The sequence below is a fragment of the Cygnus atratus genome, chromosome 4 (genome assembly GCF_013377495.2).
Source record: "Cygnus atratus isolate AKBS03 ecotype Queensland, Australia chromosome 4, CAtr_DNAZoo_HiC_assembly, whole genome shotgun sequence".
Lineage (NCBI taxonomy): Eukaryota > Metazoa > Chordata > Aves > Anseriformes > Anatidae > Cygnus > Cygnus atratus.
This window is the reverse complement of record NC_066365.1, coordinates 74,244,716-74,265,192: the sequence shown is the minus strand read 5'-3', so window position 1 is coordinate 74,265,192 and position 20,477 is coordinate 74,244,716. Positions and strand designations below refer to the sequence as shown.

The 20,477-nt window shown below is 37.8% G+C and overlaps 1 long non-coding RNA gene across 1 annotated transcript; it reads right to left on the bottom strand.

Moving 5' to 3' along the window:
* Positions 1–14,971: 14,971 nt before the first annotated feature.
* Positions 14,972–20,019, bottom strand: LOC118248428 (uncharacterized). Its single transcript, XR_004778751.2, has 4 exons — positions 19,854–20,019; positions 18,134–18,262; positions 16,155–16,258; positions 14,972–15,575 (listed from the first exon to the last, which is right to left on the bottom strand). It is a non-coding gene; the product is annotated as an uncharacterized LOC118248428 (long non-coding RNA).
* Between the last annotated feature and the right edge of the window lie 458 nt (positions 20,020–20,477).

The following is a 20,477-nucleotide window of genomic DNA, read 5'->3' as shown; positions in this document are numbered from 1 at the left end:
GTCCTCTATGTTCCCTCTTTCTGTCTCAGCAGTGCCAGTCTCTTCTCAATCAGAATCTGTGATCACACATCCTCCTGCAGTGCAGTGACCCTGTTGTCTCATCTTTTCTGAAACATCTTGATTTTCTCATAAAAGTTGCTGTTGTTGTCTAACTGCATGCAAAGACCTTCCTTTATTTCTTCCAAATACTCTTGTGAAGACGTAACACTTGTATGCTCATTGAACGTGGAGGTGCGTGCTCTGAAAACCCCTTTAAAGAAATGATCAGCCATAAGATAGTTGTATTTATTTATTTATTTATAAAAAGGGGAAATATACCCCAAAAATGTTAATTTTCCTAATTAATGCTAATGAATATCTTATTTAAATTTTACTTTTCCTGACGAGCTGGTAGTTTACAGGTTACTATATGGTCTTTCCTCTGAAATCAGAAAGAGAGAGCTGCAGTTCCAATATACCAGTGGATGGTTACTTAAATCAAAGTATTCATAAAATCTTTATGATATGTGAATAGCAAAGAAGCTATCTTCTATTGAGTTTTGTTTTTTTTTTTTATTAAGGAAAGATTAAATCCTGTAGGTCAGAGAAGAATCAGTAATATCCTTCCCTCTATGGTTTCTACATTATCTGGTTATAATGCTTTTCTGTTAACTATTTTAGTAGATAATGCAGTTTTTATTGCAGAAATCTGTTAATCTACATTTAATTATTTTTTTTTTCTTCTTAGAAACATGGATATTTTGGAAGAAATCTCTGCCCAAAGTCTGCAATTTGGGTGACTCATGGTAGCTACCAATATACATACACTTTAGGGTGGCTTTAATAACTAATAACCTCTGTTTAGCTTTTGAATTTAGATCATACATTTGTTGGGGTAAAGGCCTTTTTGTACTACACTACATTAAAGAGCAAATTTCCATAATGCTTAAATAGCTATCTTAAGAGGCTTAGCTGAAGTTTATATAACATTTAGATTGCTACAGTGTCTAAAAAATCTCATTATCTATCGATTAAGATGTATTTTATGTTTTTGTTGTTGTTTCTACATTTTAAAGCTGCAGATGGGGATAAAAATGGCCTATTTATTTTTCTCATATCTTTCTTTCAAAATAAACAGGAAGTACTTGGTTAATTCTCTAAAGCTGTGTGTTGCAAAGAAGTGCAAAACATTATGCTCATTCTGCTTAACTGCTGCAGAACCTCCGCAGGCTAACCACCTATTTTTGCATTAGCTGTGGATACTTAGGGTAACAAGTAGTAAAGCACAGAAATTGCATTTAGTCTTTTGGGCTTCAATGATAATCAGTTAACTGTAATAAGTTGGTTGGAATTATATATTTTTTTTTGTACTCCTCAACTGTGAGATTATAATTCATGACAATATTAGGAAGAATGTGGTGGGCAGTTGGCTGCTTTGACCAGTGCACGTAGAAATCACACTTGTCAACAGCCAGTGGAAACTATTCCTGCAGTTGAAGAAATGACCATATAGAACAATCCTTTGTCCACAGTTAAGATATCTGGGAGGTGCTTGGCATGCATTTTAAGCTAATCAGTAACAATGAATTAGACATGAGTGGGATGGGGCAAAGAGAACCATCTGGATGTAAAATCTGAGCAAAGATCCTAATAAAACAAAAATGGCTGTTCAAAAACCACCAAATGTGAGTGCTTGTGCAAGAAACCAAACCTCTCAGTACTTAAAGGGGGCTTATAAGATGGAGATGTGACTTTCTACATGGGCAGATAGTGGTAAGGGAAGGGGGAACAGTTTTAAACTAAAAGTGGGGAGATTTAGATTAGATGTTAAGAGGAAATTCTTCACTCAGAGGGTGGTGAGGCAATGGAATAGGTTGACCAGAGAAGTTGTGGATCCCTGGAGGTGTTCAAAGTCAAGTTGGATGAGGCCCTGGACAACCTGATCTAGTGGGTGGCAGGGGGTTGGAAATAAATGTCCTTTAATGTCCCTTCCAACCCAAACGGTTCTGTAATGCTATGACTCTACGATTCTATGATTCTACAATTCTATGATGAATAACATTATGAACCTAATAATAACACATTCAGTTAATTTGCTCTTAGGAAAGCAGTGGAAAGCTGGAAAAAAAAAAAAGTCGTTTACTAAACAGCAATCTAAAATGCACCTCACTGCAATTCGCTCTCCCATTTTTGCCTTGCTGCTTAGGAACTCCATGTAAATTTCATCTTAGGCAGGGAGAAAAACTAATCATGAAGTCAGGCTTTGTTATTTGGAGTCTTCAAAATATTAGCGGACTTCAGATAGGGAGACAGCTTTAAGGCAGGGAAATATTTTCCTCTATTAAAAAAGAAAAAAAGAACAAATCTGAGAAATGGAAATCACCTGAAATTAAAACACGCTCAAGCCAAGTCTCATACTGCTTGCTTCTTAGTGTAAAATGACCTCCACATAGCATACACTCATTCTCTATCTACTGCAAAGCTTTTATGCTGAATATATATATATATATATATATTTATTGCTTATGTTAACAATACTGTTAAACTAGCCCTGCCTACGACATAGGCTTGATAGCATGACCTTAACCAGACCAAAACTTACCCATGTAACACCTAAAAATATCCATAAGCATCATCTAGCTGTTGAGATGATGTAATTAAACAGTGACAACTGAAATGGCTGTCCAGATAGAGGTGGGTTTTGAAAGGAATTGGGATTTTAATTGGATTATTATTATCTCCATAGGATATTCTAATTTAGCATAAGCCAAATCTGATGTTATTACATGGGGCTCAGGTGAAAAGGAATCTGGTTGTGAAGGCATGCAAAATTCTTCATTAGCAGTTTTGTCTTAGCAAGCAATGAGTCATCATCTTGCAAGTACTTCAAGCTTTCCTTTCACTGTAGGATTTTAATTGGCAAAATACTTCAATGCTTAATGACTGGAAATACTAGGTGTTATTTCTGTTTTCCCCACCTCCTGAGCTAAATGTATCATCACAATCTTAATTACTTCCCATCCAAGCAATATTTGCCATTTATCACTACAATTTAAAACTTTTCTACTTGAATCTACCTGCTAATTTTTGCTGTCAAATAACTCACTGTGGAGCAGGAATATGCCAACCAATGACAAGGAGGGGGAGATATTAGTGTTCTGACTGGTATATTAAAAAGTGACTGGGTAAAATGTAAAACAGATGCTGGGACCAACATCTAAGTGTCACTTGAGAGTTTGGTGTATCAGTGATAGCCATACAGAGGTATGTCTGCATGCCTCTGATCTCCAATTCAGTAAATCTCAATTTTTACATATTTAATTTGCATGACTGGGTTGTTGAGTCATTGTCAAGAGCCCAGCCTGGTGGTTGCAGCTTTTTAAGGCACAGAAAGAATTGAAGCTGGGCTTCTCGTTTTCTAGGCAAGTACTGTAACTTCTCTCATATTGCCTAAAAAGTGACCTCAACTCCTGTCCAGAAAGAAATTATTGATTGCCACCGCATTTTGCAAGAAACTTTTCCTGTTGAGTAGCTGTGTTTTGGATAACACCCCAGTGCCCTGGGTGCCAGCCAAAGGTTAACTGAAATTGTTATGGGGCCTTTGGCATCCCCTGGTCTGTCTTTTAGCGTCCCCTGTGGAACCTGTATCTAGGTTCTCCTCAGTCTGGATGGGGAAGAGGGCTTTGGTACTAACTTATGGATTTGTTACATTTTGGGGGTGGGGCATGATTTTGCCAGAAAATAGCATGAAAAAACTCTTTTGCACTGTAGTAGATATGCTGAACGCAGATGCGACTGCGCTATCTGGCTTATGTTGTGTCACTGATGGGATGGAGCAACAACTATGATGGGAGATTTTTACCAGCCTGTGTTCACTAGCAGGCTCTGCAGCCCTAAATCCCAGTTATAGCCTGTCACAGTGATTAAACTACATTGCTTTAATTTTTACCCCTGATTTGTTGGACATGTGATAACTCAGTTACCTAAGAAGCTGAGCCCAATATTTCACTTAGATAACTATTAATCAATAGTAGTTTAGCAGCAGTCCCAAGGAAGCTTCAACTCAAGACTGGGATTCCATTGTACCTGGTGCTGTTCAAAACTAGAACAAGGAGGATTTATAGTCAGCAACACTATAAATTTATCAAGACCATCTTTTGCCATAGAGAAAAATAAATAACACCAGTCAGGAGTGAGAACTACTTTGCTCTTATGCATTTATGTCTAAGGTAGTTTCACAAGCAAACTGAAGATTCTTCCAAAGTATGGAATAAGCATAGTACTCTCATTTTTTAATATCTAATTGCTTCTCATTCAAGCTGTGACATATTAGAGAAACTAATTAAAGCAAATGTCACTGTAGCTATATCTGTAATGAATCTCAGTGCCCTAAAACACTCCAAAAATTGACACAAGAGTACAAGAAATTGTGTTAAAAGGCTATGACATTTAGTATGTACTCAATAATGGGTAGTGATATAAGTTGTACCAAGGGTTTTAAGTACTTGAAATAACAGTTTATTTATACATAGCTGTACTGTGACTGTGACTGTGTCCTGCCTGAACATGTGAGAAACTCAGATGTTCACTGATGGCCTTATCATAATCTAAGGACTAATAATGAAAGACTACAAATGACAGTTGTGATATAACAAATTTCCCTTGTAGGTGGATGTGTCCTCTGTCCATGCTGCTGTCCTGTATCTGGCAAGAGGCTAGGTGCCCAGGTAACCACAGAGGTCATCCCCATATGTGTAATCAATGTCAGCCTAGTTTCAGTCATTGTCTTTCTGAAAGCAAACAATTCTCTGCCACCACCCAGCCTGATGGCTCCACAGGAGTTCAAGAAGTGTTTGGATAATGATCTCAGCCACATGGTCTGATTTTTTGGGTGGTGCTTTTGGGACACAGGATTTGGACCTGATGATCCTTATAGGTCCCTTCCAATTCGAGACATTTTATAATTCTCTATGATTCTATGAGTTCTTCTTTGTATTTAGCACTTCTGCAAGGCAGACTCTACAAGTTCTCCTGTGTCTGTATAGGTTATTTGGTATGGTGCATCTCAATGAGTTGGCTGTATTCTTCTTTTACTATTCAGCAATTGGTGATGTGATTATACTTAAGAAGGCTTTGGTCTTTTCTTGCAGTGGAGCAACCAAAACGTAACAAGCTTAACTCACAGTTTCACACACACAGGTTCATTCCCACTTGTTTACCAGGCACAGTTCTACAGAATTCAGCTAAACTTCATCTGCCTATTTTAAAAGCAGATGTACAAAAATACCTAAGCACCAGACACAAATTATCATAACTGGTATCCATCTGGCAATTGTAAAAACTGAAATATAAAAAAATCCAGGCAAGCTACTCATGAAAAAAAAATAAATAGAAATTAGAAATATTTTGAAAAAGTTCTTATAAAATGTAGCTAGTCTTCTTGACAAGAGCATTATGAATATTTGCTTTGCAGCTTTGCACAACAGAAAAGTCCTTTAACCTTATAAACTACCCTAGTTAAACTAGTTTTCAAATAGATATCATTGGCTAATACAGAACCACATACACTATATAGAATTAGAAGAAATTCTTCTCTTTTCCAGACTAAATATATTCCAGGGTGGTTTATATCCAGTTGGTCTTCTGTCAAGTTTTTCCTTGAGTTACCAGTATGTACAGAGACTTTCGGAGTCAGTACACTGTAGTGGCACTCATGGCTGAGAAGTAACTTAGCTTGAGTCAGTGTGAGAAGAGAAGAATCTCATAGAGGAGGAAGGAGTCAGAGGATGAGTTGGAATGGAAGTATCAGAAGAAAAAAATTGGATTGTGTTTTCCCTTCAAATCTCTCAACTTGGAGAGCAACAGGAAAAGTTTCAGGTTTAAAAGGCTTTTTGCTTTCTGGAAGTTTTCAGCATCTAACAGTTCTGGGTTATATTGGAAACACTTTTGCTTCTTTTAGCTATGCTGTAATTTTCATGAGCGAAGCAGACAGCTTAACAATAATACTTATCATGTCATGCAGTTCTTCAAAGTCTTGCACAAATATTAAGGAACTCTCTGGAAGATTAGGAAGGAAATCATAGTTAAACACAGCTGCATCTAAGTTAATATTTTTAAATATATGTATTTACAAAAGACATGTAATTAAAACTGGGAGGGGAGAATTCTGCTCTTGCTACAGAGTACAGTTGTCAGTCAAACCATTTTTATACCTTGGTCTGAGGCAGTGTCTATCTATAATACTTTAGATTGACAGCAAAGTTCCATTGCTGTGAATGCAACAACTTATTTTTGTATAATAATGTGGGTTTTGATTGGCAATTCCACAATGGCAGAATTTAGCCACCCGTGTACCCTTTTTACACCCTAGTTATCTGCTGCTATACAGTTCTACTGTGATACACACCCAAGCTGTCAATAAAAATGGGTCTAGTGCTCAAAAATATGCAACTAGCACAGTTCAGGGGATCTTAACTTCAAAATAAGAATATTCAAAATCAATAAAAAAGAACAGAATAACATAAAAAATTAATAATCTACTCTCCGTGACTGGTTGGCTGCATTCTGAGTAGTGTAACAGGTGTTCCCAAGTCGATTACAAAATATTTCTTTCTTACACCTTGGTATTGGATATGCATTTAAAGGATTGCACAAAAGAAGCCCAGAGAAAGGGCTGTATGTGTTTGTAGGAACAATTAAGTATAGATAAATATGTCTGTTATGACCTCTGGAGGTCTGATTCAGGCCCCTGTCTTAATGTTAGCCCTCTCAGATAAAGAGTCTGCTGATGGCTGCTAGTAAAACAGCTCTTAAGAGATTTCTCAGGCACTCTCAGGCATTCTCTTTCAACCTAAAAATAGTTTGGTTTTCCTGCTTAGTAACTGTCTTTCTGACAAGAAGTTAAAGCAACATTTGTAAATAAGGACACAGAAGAACTACTCCAATTTGTTATCACTTGAGAGCTGCGGTTGTTACAAGATCAATCTTCCCATCATTCAGTGTTGGTCCTAGGGTCCCCAGTCCAAGCCTTGTCTCACTCCTTAACGTGTGCACACCCTTTGATTTTCTGAGAGGACAAAAGAAATGAAAAAAAGATAGAGATTTCACTTCATCTGTATGCTGATAGTTCCCCAGCAAGTCATTTAGGTGAAAGTACTATTACCACCTTTACCTTGAAAAACAAATTTGGGGTAAGGGAGGAGTAAAATGCAAGAGATATGAACGACAGTGGGAAAGAATGGGATTGATAGCACGCTACTAAGGGCCATGACTAAGGTCAATGAATGAGTTCTTGTTTTGTCACAGCTTGGAAGGACAGCAGCTGCAGCCTGGGCAATACTATTAGGGATACTAATAGGGATGTGGCTTGGAGGAGACAGGCTTTAGCAGGCTATCCCTGGTCCCAGGTCACATTTAGCTGTCAAGGTGGTCCCTAACAGGGAGTATGACTTCTCTTTTCCTGGTGAATGAGTGAATTGGTGGTGAAAACAGGTTGTCAGACTGTCAACAGAATACCAGTAAATAACGGGATGGGTCACTGCCAAGTGCCTGGCATTCTTAGCTGAGGGGCACTTATGTAACCAAAAGAGGAAATGAATAAACATCAAGTCCCAGAAGTGCACATTGAAATGTATGTGTGTAAAATTAATAAGCAAGGATAAGATCTAATTTCTAAATTAGCTCCTCAATTTTTCATTGGTGCAGAAAACTCAGCAGCTTTCAGAGAAACAACTTTGAAAATCTGACAAATTAATTAATCTGCTTAAAATTTAACTTGGCTGTTGAACTTGCGAGCTGAATATTCCCAGGTTTGTATCTTTTCAGCTGATGTAGATTTTAAGTTTTGTTTGTTTGCTTGTTTTGGTTTAGCATTTTATGTCACTGTGGGAAAGATGAGTCTGTGGCCAAAGAGGGCATGTCATTTTGCATGTATCACACTGATCACAAACATCAGAGAGAATATTCCCATCTTACCACATGCCTGTTAAATCCCATGGTACCTTATAAAGTTGAGTTCCACCAAAGGTGGTAAAAGTTGTCCACTATCTCTTCTAGACAGTGGTCAGCTTCTAAGAGCATTCAGGTTTTCTTCAATGCATTGCTTGATTTCTTCTTCTTCTACAGTAAAGTTTGCCTTATATTTTTACGAATGATGCAATGTTCTCAAATATGCAGAAAGCATTTTGATACTGTCATTTTTATTTTTATTTTTTACTTGTATGTTGATCTTCAATGTTTCAATCACTTCAAGCAAAGAGTTACTTTTTTTTATAATTAATATCTTGAGTATAGATGACTGATTTATATCTTGGCAATGAAATCTTAAGCTGAGGAAAGCTAAAACAGGAGAAATAATTAAATCTGACAAGTGTCAAGCAACTCAAAATTACACTGGGGCATAGCTACATCTGATAATATTCCCTCAAGATGTTTAGAATTTAAAGTAGGAGACTTTTTGCTAAATACTGAAAGAGTTTAAGTAGATGAAATAGCATTTCAGCAAATAGGTATACCTAAGTGTCATAGTTTTGGCTGGGATAGAGTTATTTTTCCTCATAGAGGCTTGTACGTGGCGTTTTGGATTTTTGAAGAATATAGTGGTTGATAACACACCAATGTTTCTAGTTTTTGCAGAGCAGTGCTTACACAGAGACAAGGACTTCTATACTTCTTGTGCTGCCCTGCCAACGAGGGGACTGGGGGTGTACCAGAAGATTGAGAGCCAGGACAGCTGACCCAGATGGGCCAAAAGGATGTCCCATCCCATATGGCATTATTTTACCTTTCCATATCTCTCCACCATCCCACCTGGGGAGAGTGAGCAAGTGGCTCGGTGGTGCTCAGCTGCCTGCCGGGGTTAAACCACAACACTGAGACAGTTCTGTGAGTGTGCAATGTGTTTATAGACAAAGCAGCTCTGTCTTTTCATTTCCTGTCATTGCTTAGATTAGGGAAGGAAAACATAATCATTCCATCCTGTAAAGATGAAATTAATGACAAAAATGTAGGTTTATAAGATTCATCACGGCTTGTACTCAGATACTAAAACCAACTAAATATTGGTTAAAGTGAATGAAGAGATTTATAATTTTCACAAAAACTAATGAAACCAACTATGTTTACATGATAAATATTGTAGAAAAATAATGTGAAATTGGTCTTGCAATTGTCTACATGCAGATTAGGAGATTAATATTTCTGACATTAAAAGAAAGAATTATTATGTAAGTTCAAATAATAAAAGTCAATGCCTGAATTACAAGGTCTTATTCCTGTGTATAATCCATCCCTGATGAAGTAGATTTATTTTTTTTTACATAAAGTACTGTTTGAATTGAATTGTTTACAAAAAAAAATTAAATAAATCTGTAATACACAATGCTTTCTTCCAAAGTTGTTCCAGTTCCACTGAAAATGATGAAACTTCATGCACAAGTTTTTTGGTGAAAAACTTTTTTTTTTTTTTCTGGAGGCATCAGAGTAGGTGACAATGAAACTTCATTTACGCATAAGATTTTTGGCTGTTTCGATTTTTTCCCTCTCAGTATAAACGCAAACACTTTTAAGTGACAGACAATATTCACAGTGAAACCTACTTAAAATTTGTTTTGAGCAGTGTGGTGTTGGCCGTCTCTCCAGCTGAGTAGCAGCAGGATGTTTTAAGCAGGTGTTATGAGAAAGGTTTTAAGATACTGTAAATCCTGTTGTGGTAAAAATGAAGACTTATCAGCAGGTGAGACATGTATTCAAGTGTCCGTGACTTTAAAGTCACTGGGAATAAAATAAGTGATACTTAGGATTCATTATCCATGGAAGACTGAATTAGTTAATTCTCTTAAGATGCTTTACAGAAAAAGTGTCATTAATTAATGACATAGTAGCATGCACTGCAACACATTTTTTCATTTGAACCAAGGCACAAGTTTGAAACAAAACCCTGAATTTTCTCTCAGTCTTGCCTAGGAGCTTGCAGAGAATATCTACCACTACACATTTTTGAGAACAGGTTACACAAATAATGACCTGGAATGACAGAGGGGACAACATAACCCCTCCAGCCTGCTTTCTGGTTTTCAGATTGGTTTTTGAATCTACCCTAGAAGGCTCTGAGTGAGCTTTGGACAGCTTGCATTTTCCAGCACTCCAGATTTCTTTCTACTTTTATCCTATGAGGTACAAACATGGATAAGTTTTCATAAGGATTAACGGTACAAACATTTCTAATTCAAACTGGTAGAAAAATTAATTGGGACAGCTTTCCTGGGGTGTTTAACACCACAGATAACAAATAATTAAAAAAAAAAAAGTTTATGCTGGACTAAAGAAAGCTTGCAAACATGAGCACTGTTGAAAAATCCATGACTGTGTTACTGACTAGGAGATTCATTGCTTTTTCTTGTACATTCTGATGAAGCTCGGAAGTAACCAGCAGGTACACACTAAATGTATTAGTGTTCTGTTTTTCTGATTATTTATTTTCTCTCCCATCTGCCTGTATTTATTCTTCTGTTGGAAAAACTGTGTTCCTCTGGGCTATGTTGAAACCTGCCATGTTCAGATGGGGAAGCCAAAAGAGAAGAGACAGCAGGTAGTTTGCCCCTTAGGCTGCCACTTTGATACTTGTAAATTATATATATATATATATGTATGTATGTATATGTATAAAGAGGAAAGTAGGGAATTTCTTGAGTAGATTCTCTGCCAGCTTGCTGTAGTGCTTGTTGCAAGAAATGTAGAGGAGAATAACTAGTAGTGAAGAGCTGTAAAACACCTAGTGCTTCAGAACAAGCCATTGACTGGATTGTGAGAATCATCCACACTCTGCCTGAAGAATATCTTTAGCTATAACTTATTTTCATTTGCACCAATGCAGTGGAGTGTTCAAGCTCATGATTTGATGTGATCTGTATGGAAAGACGCTTATGTTTATGTAGAGTGGTTAGGTTAAAGGTTGAAGCGGATGTCTATCTCATTTGCACTTTTCACTTTTAAATGTTGTAGCTGTTTTCACATGGTAGTCAAGAAAGGTGTTTGTGAGTTTTTCAGAATGTTTCCTTCTTTACAGGTGACTGGGTGCAGAATCTGTGGGACTTGCTGCATTGCACTCAACAGAATAGGTGTTGGTAGAAACTGTATATGAGTGCCATCTGGCAATTGCACAAGAAAATAAAAGCATTTTGCTGGGCTAGAGACAACCCATGACAGTGAAAAAATATGTGATTGGGAAGCCAAAGGAAGCAAAGGGCTAGGAATAACGAATATGTGAATTAGCTACACTGGAAGAACAGGTAGATGTGGAAACTCCAAGGGAGAGAAGAAGAGAAAATAGAGACAACCAGACATAAGAACTCAAAAAAAAAATAAAAAAATAAAAATCACAGAACAACAGAAGAACTACAGCTGGAGGGAAAACAAAAACTGGAAAGATGATGACCAAAGGTTCAAATAAAATCCCCAAAGAAGCAAGTCTGCTAGTCAAGTGCTTATTAATGAGAAAGATTCGGAGAGTCTGAGTGTGTCTAAAATAAAAGCATGCTGTCTCTCAGGACAAAAAGCACAAAAGTAGATCTGAGTCTGGTGCTGAGGTGACAGTCAACAGATGGTTCAAGGTTTGTACTACTAGGAAGATTTGGGAATAGTGACTGCTGAAAAAGGAACTTTCTCAACTCATATATGGCTCTAGAATAGTATGTTTCTTGGGCAGAAAGATAGACAATTTTAGAATAAGAAAAGATAGGAGAAATTTGCTATTAGTTCAGAGAATAAAAATCAGAAAAAAAAAAAAAGATATGACAATGAAGGAAAGCCAGTCCACTAACTGAAGTGTAAGAGCAATATTTTTAACGAGAGCAGTGGCTGTCGTTGATTAATGGATTTCGCTGAAGCTGGTGGCTTCGGATCAACTGTATGCTGGAATTTAAGGCAACAAAAAGAGAATACAAATGTCTGGTTCATGCCTGCAGCATGAAGCTCTAGGGATAATATGTGATTAGAAAAAATATTTATAAATATATTGTAAAGTTAAGCCAGACTTAATTGTCTGTTTCAGCAGAAATCATTTAGTAAAAGTTTGATGCTAAGGTAGTATCGGTACACTTTCACAAGAATAAAAACAGACTCCAAATAAGGATAAAAATTCAAAAGAAAAACTGTTGATGGCTGAGATATGTAGTTGGTGGAGTTAATTCAATTGAAAAGTTTGAAGTTAGAAGCTTCCTGCATATAGAAGCTTTCTAGTTTTTTTTTTTTTTTTTTTTTTTTTTTAAGTCAGAGATGCAAAAATAATAAGGAATGTGCATATCAAGCAAAAAGAAGCACATTAAGAAATAATTCCAGGCCTCTGTGAATAATTAGCTCTAAAAAATGAATAAAGAGCTTAGAAGGAGTAGAAAAAGGAGCAATCAGCAAAGAATGATAAGCTGTTGGGGTCAAGACATATATGATTGTAATGTAAATTGCCAAAAGTCAAGTGGAGGTTTATGAAACAATTAGCAAAGGTCCTTCAGTCCTATAAATAAAATAAATTGAGGAAGGAATAAAAGAGGTTGCTATGCAGAGAGACCCACAAATTATGTTGAATATGACTAGAAGACAAAATAAATATTCTATTTTAGTTAGCAACAAAAACTCTTAGGGGAATGAGAGGATGGGTAATAGAAAGAAAAGTACAGGAAATGGCACAATATTAGTAGTGGTGGAAGGAAAATGTGACACACTCCAGACAGGTGGGCCACATAATATTAGTGTGATATTTGTACAATCAAAAGTGGAAAACATAGCTGAAATAGGTAAGGTAAGGACATTAAGAATGGGACAAAGACTAAAGAATTGGTATAACGGAAATGGGGTGAAAATCACTATTGAAATTTGCAAGGTTTTATACTTGGAAGTTTTGCCCTTTGCTTTAACTTTTTTAAGTGCCCTTTAACTACATTGGCACTGACAAAGGTATGAAAAATTTGGTAAGACAAACTCAGACGTGCAGCTTGTAGAGAGAAGTAGTACCATAAAAATAGAAAGCTTCTTGAGAGGAAACCAAAAGAAGTTATTTATTCAAGAAAAACTAGGCTTGAGAGAGGATTTGACTGCTCTCCCCATACTTGTCAAGAGGACAAACAATGGGGAAGATAAAAGGAACTACTGCTGCTAAAGAACCTTCTGGCACAAGTACAAAAGTCTATAGAATTTTTCTAGATACATGTGGAAAGAAGTTAGAAGAGAGTTCATAAATTTTTTAAATTTTTGGGGTTCTGAAACAGCCTTTCTGTAAGATCTATAGATCAAAAATCTCTATTTTAGTAGAGATTCACGTAGGGAGAGGAGTTAGAGTTCATTGGAAAAAAAAAAAAATGAGGAGTGTGAAATTAATTTCAGAAATTTTGTGAAAAATGCAGAATGGCACAGGAACCCCATAGGCCATGCACATCTGCCAACTCCATGCAGATGTTTCATATATTTTGAAACATCCTGAGTAGTACCAAAAATCTGTTAGACAGTCATTGTTCTCCAATGCAGACACATCCATCTGAGCATCTGCCCCATGGCTGTCTTTGTCATCAAAGACAAACATGGATACACATATTCATCTCTACTGACAACAGAGAAAAAAACAGCATAATTAGCTAAAATGCAGAAGGAATTGTATAGTTGATTGAGATGACTTAGGCCTGAGCTGTATCTCTCTTAACTATTTTAAAAATCAGTATGAATCTCTAAGTAATGAACCTCAATTGAGATGAGATGCGTTGAGTCTTCCACTGAGTTAAAGGTAGCAATAAGGGAGTAGGAAACACACTTTTCTTGTTACCTGTATGTGGGAAAGGAGAAATGATTTAAATTATAGCAAGAGAGACTTGTATAAGCTACCGAAGAGACTTTTCTTAGAGTAAAGAGAGCTAAGCCAGAGAATAGGCTGCATTGTGGGAAATTGCACCACTTCCTCTAAAAAAACATCCCTGGGAAAAGGGTTGAAGTGTTTCTTTAGAAACACTTTAGTTAGATTATTTAGTTAACACATTTAGTTAGATACCAGGTCGGCAGTTTTCAGGTAGCAGTTGGGATTATGTCTTGAATCTCTGTAGAAAATCACACCAGGCTTAAGAATCTGTGTTTAAGGTTTTGCTGAAGTTTTTGGTGTTCTTTAAGAAGATGTGTAGCTTATTACTCCAGAATATTACATGTTTTTATACTCTTAAACATTTAAAGCGAGGTCAAAACAGACTGAACAATGAAGGAAGCATATTTCTCTCCTAGTTTGTATCCAAACTGTCTCTTCCCCAGAATCCCTAACACCTTGGCTTTTGATCACACAGCACAAATTTCTTCTTTATTTCCCTAGAAAATCCAACTTTGATTACTGAAACTACTTCCAATGTAGTATACTCCATCTATTCTCTTCCCTGTTTTCTGTAAATAACTCATATGTTGCAACCATATTTTAATGCCTTCAGTATTACCAATTATTAAAATGGCCTTGTCTTCATTCAGGTTTTTCTTAGACTTTCTTAACACAAAGCCCTGAATGTCAGATAGTTTTCTACTGAGAAAGTAGATTTTCATTTTCTTTTATGTTTACAAGTACAGGTATGGTTACAGAGAAGACTGAGGATTTTAATCAACTAGCAGTGTTTTATGGAAAATGCACTATTTTTTCCTTGCTTACATTTTACATCAAGATATGTGATATGAACTTGTGTAAAGTTTTGTTGTTGTTGTTATTTTTCCCTCTAGCTTTCTTTAAAGTTCTTTCCCTGCTGTTTGTGTTAAGGACAGTGCTTTAAAAAGCATTACCTGCTCAAGGCTGGACCCTTCATCACGCAAAGTGGTATGTTTGTTCAACCATTTACCCAGACCTGTAGCCACATAGTGATATTCTGGAGGAGCAGTAAGGTAGTTCTCTTGGAGGAACTATGCAAGGGCTGGCACCCCAGCCAAGACATGGTCCCCTAAGGAAAAAAACCAAGATTCAAAGACAGAACAGGGATGGTGAGAGTTTAATTGAGCAAATTTGTTCAGATATGCACCTCAAGGATGGTTCATCTTCCTACTTGGAAGAGGAAAGCCTTGCCGATCCTTTCGTCACATCTCTTTACATCACTTATCTGCAAGCATTTAGAAGTTAACAGTGGCTCTGAAGAGGGAGGTGGGGATTGCTGGATAGGTTCACACTAAATGAGTGGCTGTTTGCCCAGAACATATGTTGGTGCTTGGTGTAGGCTTCTTTCTCAATGCTCCCATATGATCTGCTTGACGTGTCATCTTTTGTTGCGATTTTTTTCTTCTTTTTTTAATTTTCATTTATTTATTTATTGCAGCTTTGGGGAAGATTCTGTGTCTTTGTGCCTGTTTGCACTTAAACACAGGATGATCCTGGCATTGACTGAAGTCTCTGAGTGGCCTCTAAGTCATATCTTATCATGAATTTTGAGCCTTTTCAAAAAGCATCTTGTTTCAGCTCCTCTTTTTCCCCCTCTATTCTTGGCTTTTGAAGTCTGTAGTGCTCTCATGGCTTTGACTATTCAGTCCTGTGAATAAAGGCTCTCAAATGACACTCAAGTTACTGCATTTTCTCTTGCAGTGGCTGTGTACACTCAAACCTAAGGGAAAAGAACAGGCAACATGACGTTATTGTGGAAGCTTGTATATATTCAAAGGCTGGTTCCAAAAACTGTTGTGGGCCAACAGTTGTATTGAATTACTGTAGTAAGTTTTACATACTTCCTAATATTTCTTTATGCCCTACTTGAGAAGACCTTTTATGAACATCATTATATGTTTTAATCTAAATACCAGCAGATATGAAAATGACCATGTTGTGAATTCCCAGCTCATATATCTAAAGAAAAGCTATCCCCATTTCTATGCACATCTGTAAAAGGAGTGTCTTGTCTCAGGATCTAGGAACAGCCAAGTAGGACAGAAGAATTAACAATGTCCTACATTACTTGGTTTCTATTTCTTCAAAGGATGGTGAAAGCTTTATAGGAAAATCATGCTAGAAAGAAATCTTCATTGTTGCACGGAAACCATCCAGTATTTTCTGAGGTGTGGCCATTTAGGAGGATGAAAATGATGCTTTTGATCTTAACTCTGTAGAACAGATTATCTAACCTCTAAGGCCCACTCCAACAACATTTACTTCCCTCAAGTCACAGTATTTTCCCTCTTGCTATTACCTGTATCAGTGTTTAATCCTTCTTGGAATTCTGTAAATTCTGTTTGGTAGCTAAAGATACAGTGAATTAAACCTTCTAAGGAAACTTTTCCTTCCTTTTCATTGCTGTAAAATAAATAAATAAATAAATAGCAGTAAATAGGAGTGTCTTGTCTTCATTTGCTCTATAACACATTCGTTTGTATGCCTCTTCCTTTACGACTCACTTCTCTCACCAACAAATACCATCCACATTAAAAAAAGATAATGACAGCATTTAAGGATTGGAAAGTTCTTCTCATTTCATTTGCCGTTCAAGATTAGTCTAATCACTTTTTAATCCATCCCCTTTTGGCTGTCTGTGATTTAGTTATCCAAATCCAATTGCATTTACTTCCACTTAATCAGTTATTTTATGGTTCAACCCAAGACTGTCACTTATGATAGCTGATTTTCCAAAGTGTTTTAAATCAATTTAATTAATTTCTATGTAATCTCTCCAAGAACTTTTGGGATGTTGCTTCCTACACCAATTAGCCTCTCAAATTACTGGCATGTGCTTGTTAAGAAATCTGCTCTTATCTTTTGGTTCCTATGCATGCAGCTGTTTGAGCTTGTGACTCCTTTGATAGTCGAATGAGCTTACAAATTGCAAATCCTGGCCCATACACTGCTGCTCTCCCTTTCTATTAATGGATTCTCTTCTGAATGGTATTTCCAGAAGAAGATTGCAAAAATGAGGTCAAACAGCTATTTAGCATGATAGTCATCTAGCTACTCTGAGATAAAGATCCATTTCAACCTGACTTTTAGTCATGCATCTGGTTAAGACAGATCACATGGACTGAAATGTATCCTTAGTTTTAATTAACAGTTTATTTTTCTTTGGATACTATTTCACAACTTCATGTGCAAGGTCCTGCATCTGGGTCAGGGCAATCCCAAGCACAAATACAGGCTGGGAGGAGAATGGATTGAGAGCAGCCCTGAGGAGAAGGACTTGGGGGTGGTGGTTGACAAGAAGCTTGACGTGAGCCAGCAATGTGCACTTGCAGCCCAGAAAGCCAGCCATGTCCTGGGCTGTATCAAAAGCAGTGTGGCAGCAGGGCGAGGGAGGGGATTGTCCCCCTTTGCTCTGCTCCTGTGAGGCCTCACCTGGAGCTCTGCGTTCAGCTCTAGGGCCCCCAGCACAAGAAGGACATAGAAGTATTAGAATGAGTCTTAGAGGAGGCCATGAGGGTACTCAGGGCTGGAGCAGCTCTCCTGCGGAGCCAGGCTGAGGGAGCTGGGTGTGTTTGGCCTGGAGAATGCCCCAGAAACACCTCCCAGAGGCCTTCCAGTACCTAAAGGGGGCTGCAGGAAAGCTGGGAGAGACTTATTTGTCAGGGGGTGTAGTGATAGGGTAAGACGGAATGGCTTCAAACTGGAAGAGGACAGGTTTTGTATTAGATATTTGGAAGAAATTTTTTACTCTGAGGGTGGTGAGTCACTGGCACAGGTTGCCCAGAGAAGCTGTGGATGTCCCGTCTCTGGCAGTGTTCAAGGCCAGGCTGGATGGGGCTTTGGGCAGCCTGGTCTACTGGGACATGTCCCTGCCCATGGCAAGGGGATTGGAATTAGACGATCTTTAAAGTCCCTTCCAGTCCAAACTGTTCTATGATTCTGTGATTCTATGGGTGAATACATACATGTATATAAAATCGGATTTAGAAATATTTGTGTATAAGACATGTTTAAATAAAGGTATATACATCTTTCCTTCAGATTTGCAATACTGTCTCTTGCTTTCTGTAACTAGAATGTAATAAGCTTTGCATCTTTTGCAGTTTATGACCTTCTATCTATTTAAAGGCTTATTTTGGTGTCTCGGCCTTCCTGACTGACTGGATAAATATATTAGCACCCCCGTATTTTATTACAATTATTTAAGGCAGAAAGAGGAGGTTAGTACAGCACAAAAGAGTGAGAAGAGAGCAATCCCCAGACAGGTTACAATCCTACCTGGTTATGGAAGACAGGAAAAAGAGAACCACAGGCTGGATGTAGGAGAAGCAACACCGCAGAAGACCAGTGTTATGATGACATGTCAATGTGATGACTCAGTGTTGGCTTTATACATCTCAGATGATTCTGTGTGATTAAATACGTATTGCATTTAACTCACTGCTTGCAGAAAATTATTTCCATTTAGTTTTAGAGGGCTTTGACAGGAAAAGGGCAGACACTCCCCCTACTGTCCTTCTATTTAGAGCAGAATAAAGTTCAGTCCTCTCATTTCAGGACACTGGCTGTCGTCTTTCTTGATTTGATACATTTGTGTTGCTTACTGCCTGCCTTTTGAAATCCTTTCCAATTGTTCCAAACTGATTGCACTGAAATGAAAGAGGAACCTCCCTGCAAAAGTCCCCTCTGCATCAGGAATGAGACTAGGATAATGATTGTAGCGTTGTTGGACATTAGCAGCCCACTCATAAGCCAGGGATGCCCAGCACCATAAAAAATAAATAATAAAAAGATGGACTATTCTGTAAGGAACTTAGACTTGAAATGTGAAGATGAAGGAAAATTTCCTAGCTCCAGTGACTGACTATGCACTCAGATCAGGACCTGAAATGTTCCAGAACTGATAAACACATTTACAGGGATCAGTGGGTTAATGAGAACTGAGGTCCCTTACTATCCCCATTAGTGGCAGTGGGCACCATGTGTCTGCTGCCTTTACACCCTGCATAGTGCCCTTGCTCAGGAAGAGGCTCTTTTGTAATATGCATTGTTGCTCCAGGATTTGTTTACATTTGTTTTTAACACTGCTTCTCTGGAAAAGCTAAGCAAATCCTTGGGCCATACGTCCAACTCCCAGGTCACTGGAAGTGTTTTTGAATCTCCCACTAAAGCCTGCTTGCATTTCTCTTTGGCACAAAATCTAGGACAAAAAAAAAAAAAAAAAAAAAAAAAAAAGGATAGTTTTGCATGCCTTGTTTGCAAGCATCCAAAATTAACAATACCCTGACTCTCAACAGCTGCTCAGGTCAAACTTGCTTGTTCTCACTATTCTGATGCTGTAATTCTTTGTGTATATACTTTTTTTTCTTTAAGTCAAGGGGTTAAAGAACAATTGTTTTTCACACAAACACTCTTGTTCATCTGTAGATGGACTGATTTAGCTGGAAGCAAGAAAGTCTTTGTCCATTACTGTCTATTCACTGTGTTTCTATGTAAGAAGTCAGGGGAATAGAAACATAGTGCAGAGCAACTAATATCCAATTATCCAGGACAGAGTGGTGAAATATTGTAGCTGAACAATTTGTGGAATTGGACGCTTTTGCCTTCACTTGTCTCTGAGTGGGTGAGAACACAGAAATTTAGAGAATAGAAAAGCCCTGAATAAATAGCTTATTGACACCAACCTGGAACTTCAAAAATCAGAGGATAGCTGTCAGAGGAATAAAAGAGAGGCAACTACAGATTTGTCACGTAAGTGACAACTAACTAGTTCTCTTCTCTGGGATGTTTGCAGATCCCAACTGAAAGTTTGCAAAATGATAAAAGACATAAAATAGTGGAAGTTCAGCTGTCTTCACTGTCTTTCAATAAATAGCAAGCTTTCAGCTTTTAGATCGCCTTTGGGTCGGGGGTTGTTTCCTTGCTTTAGTGAGGATGGAGACACCTTTCTTCCATGAACACTTCACTTGTACAACATAACATACAGGCAAATTGGTACCTGCTTCTGTGTGCTCTTTCATTCCTCCCACTCCTTTACTCATCCGATTAGCCCTGCAGGGAAGATGGATAGGTAATAATTTCCAGAGCAGCCTTTTAACATCACTGGGCACCAGAAGAGATCAAGATGTCAGCCTTCAGAAACGGCTCTCAAGTAGCAGCAGCTCTCTGGCCCTTTGCAAAATGTGCTCACATCTCCTCTTCCCCATGACCTGGAGCCGGTCCCTCTGGCAGCACCGTGGTGGTGAGTTTGGGTCCCCTGACTCACAAGCTGTTATGACAACTGACTTAGCACAGTCAACCCATCACGTGAGAAATGGTAGTTTCTTGTAATCCTTATATAGCACTGAGCCAAACAGGGACCAAATAAGCCTGAGCACAGGAAAGCAGCGTCTGTGTTGGTGGGGGGAAATACTTAGAACAAATTATAGGCTTTGTGTCTCAAGAGTTTCTGTTCATAAAGTCAATATGTGATGGAAAACATTGTGTACTACTTGGGTTCTAGAAAAAAGGAAGCAACATGGGTATGACTGACAGGACTAAAATTGTAGGCTTAAACCATGGGGGAGATTCAGGAAGGGAAGAGTCAAAAGGAGCACGTGAAATATGGAAAGAATGAAGAACT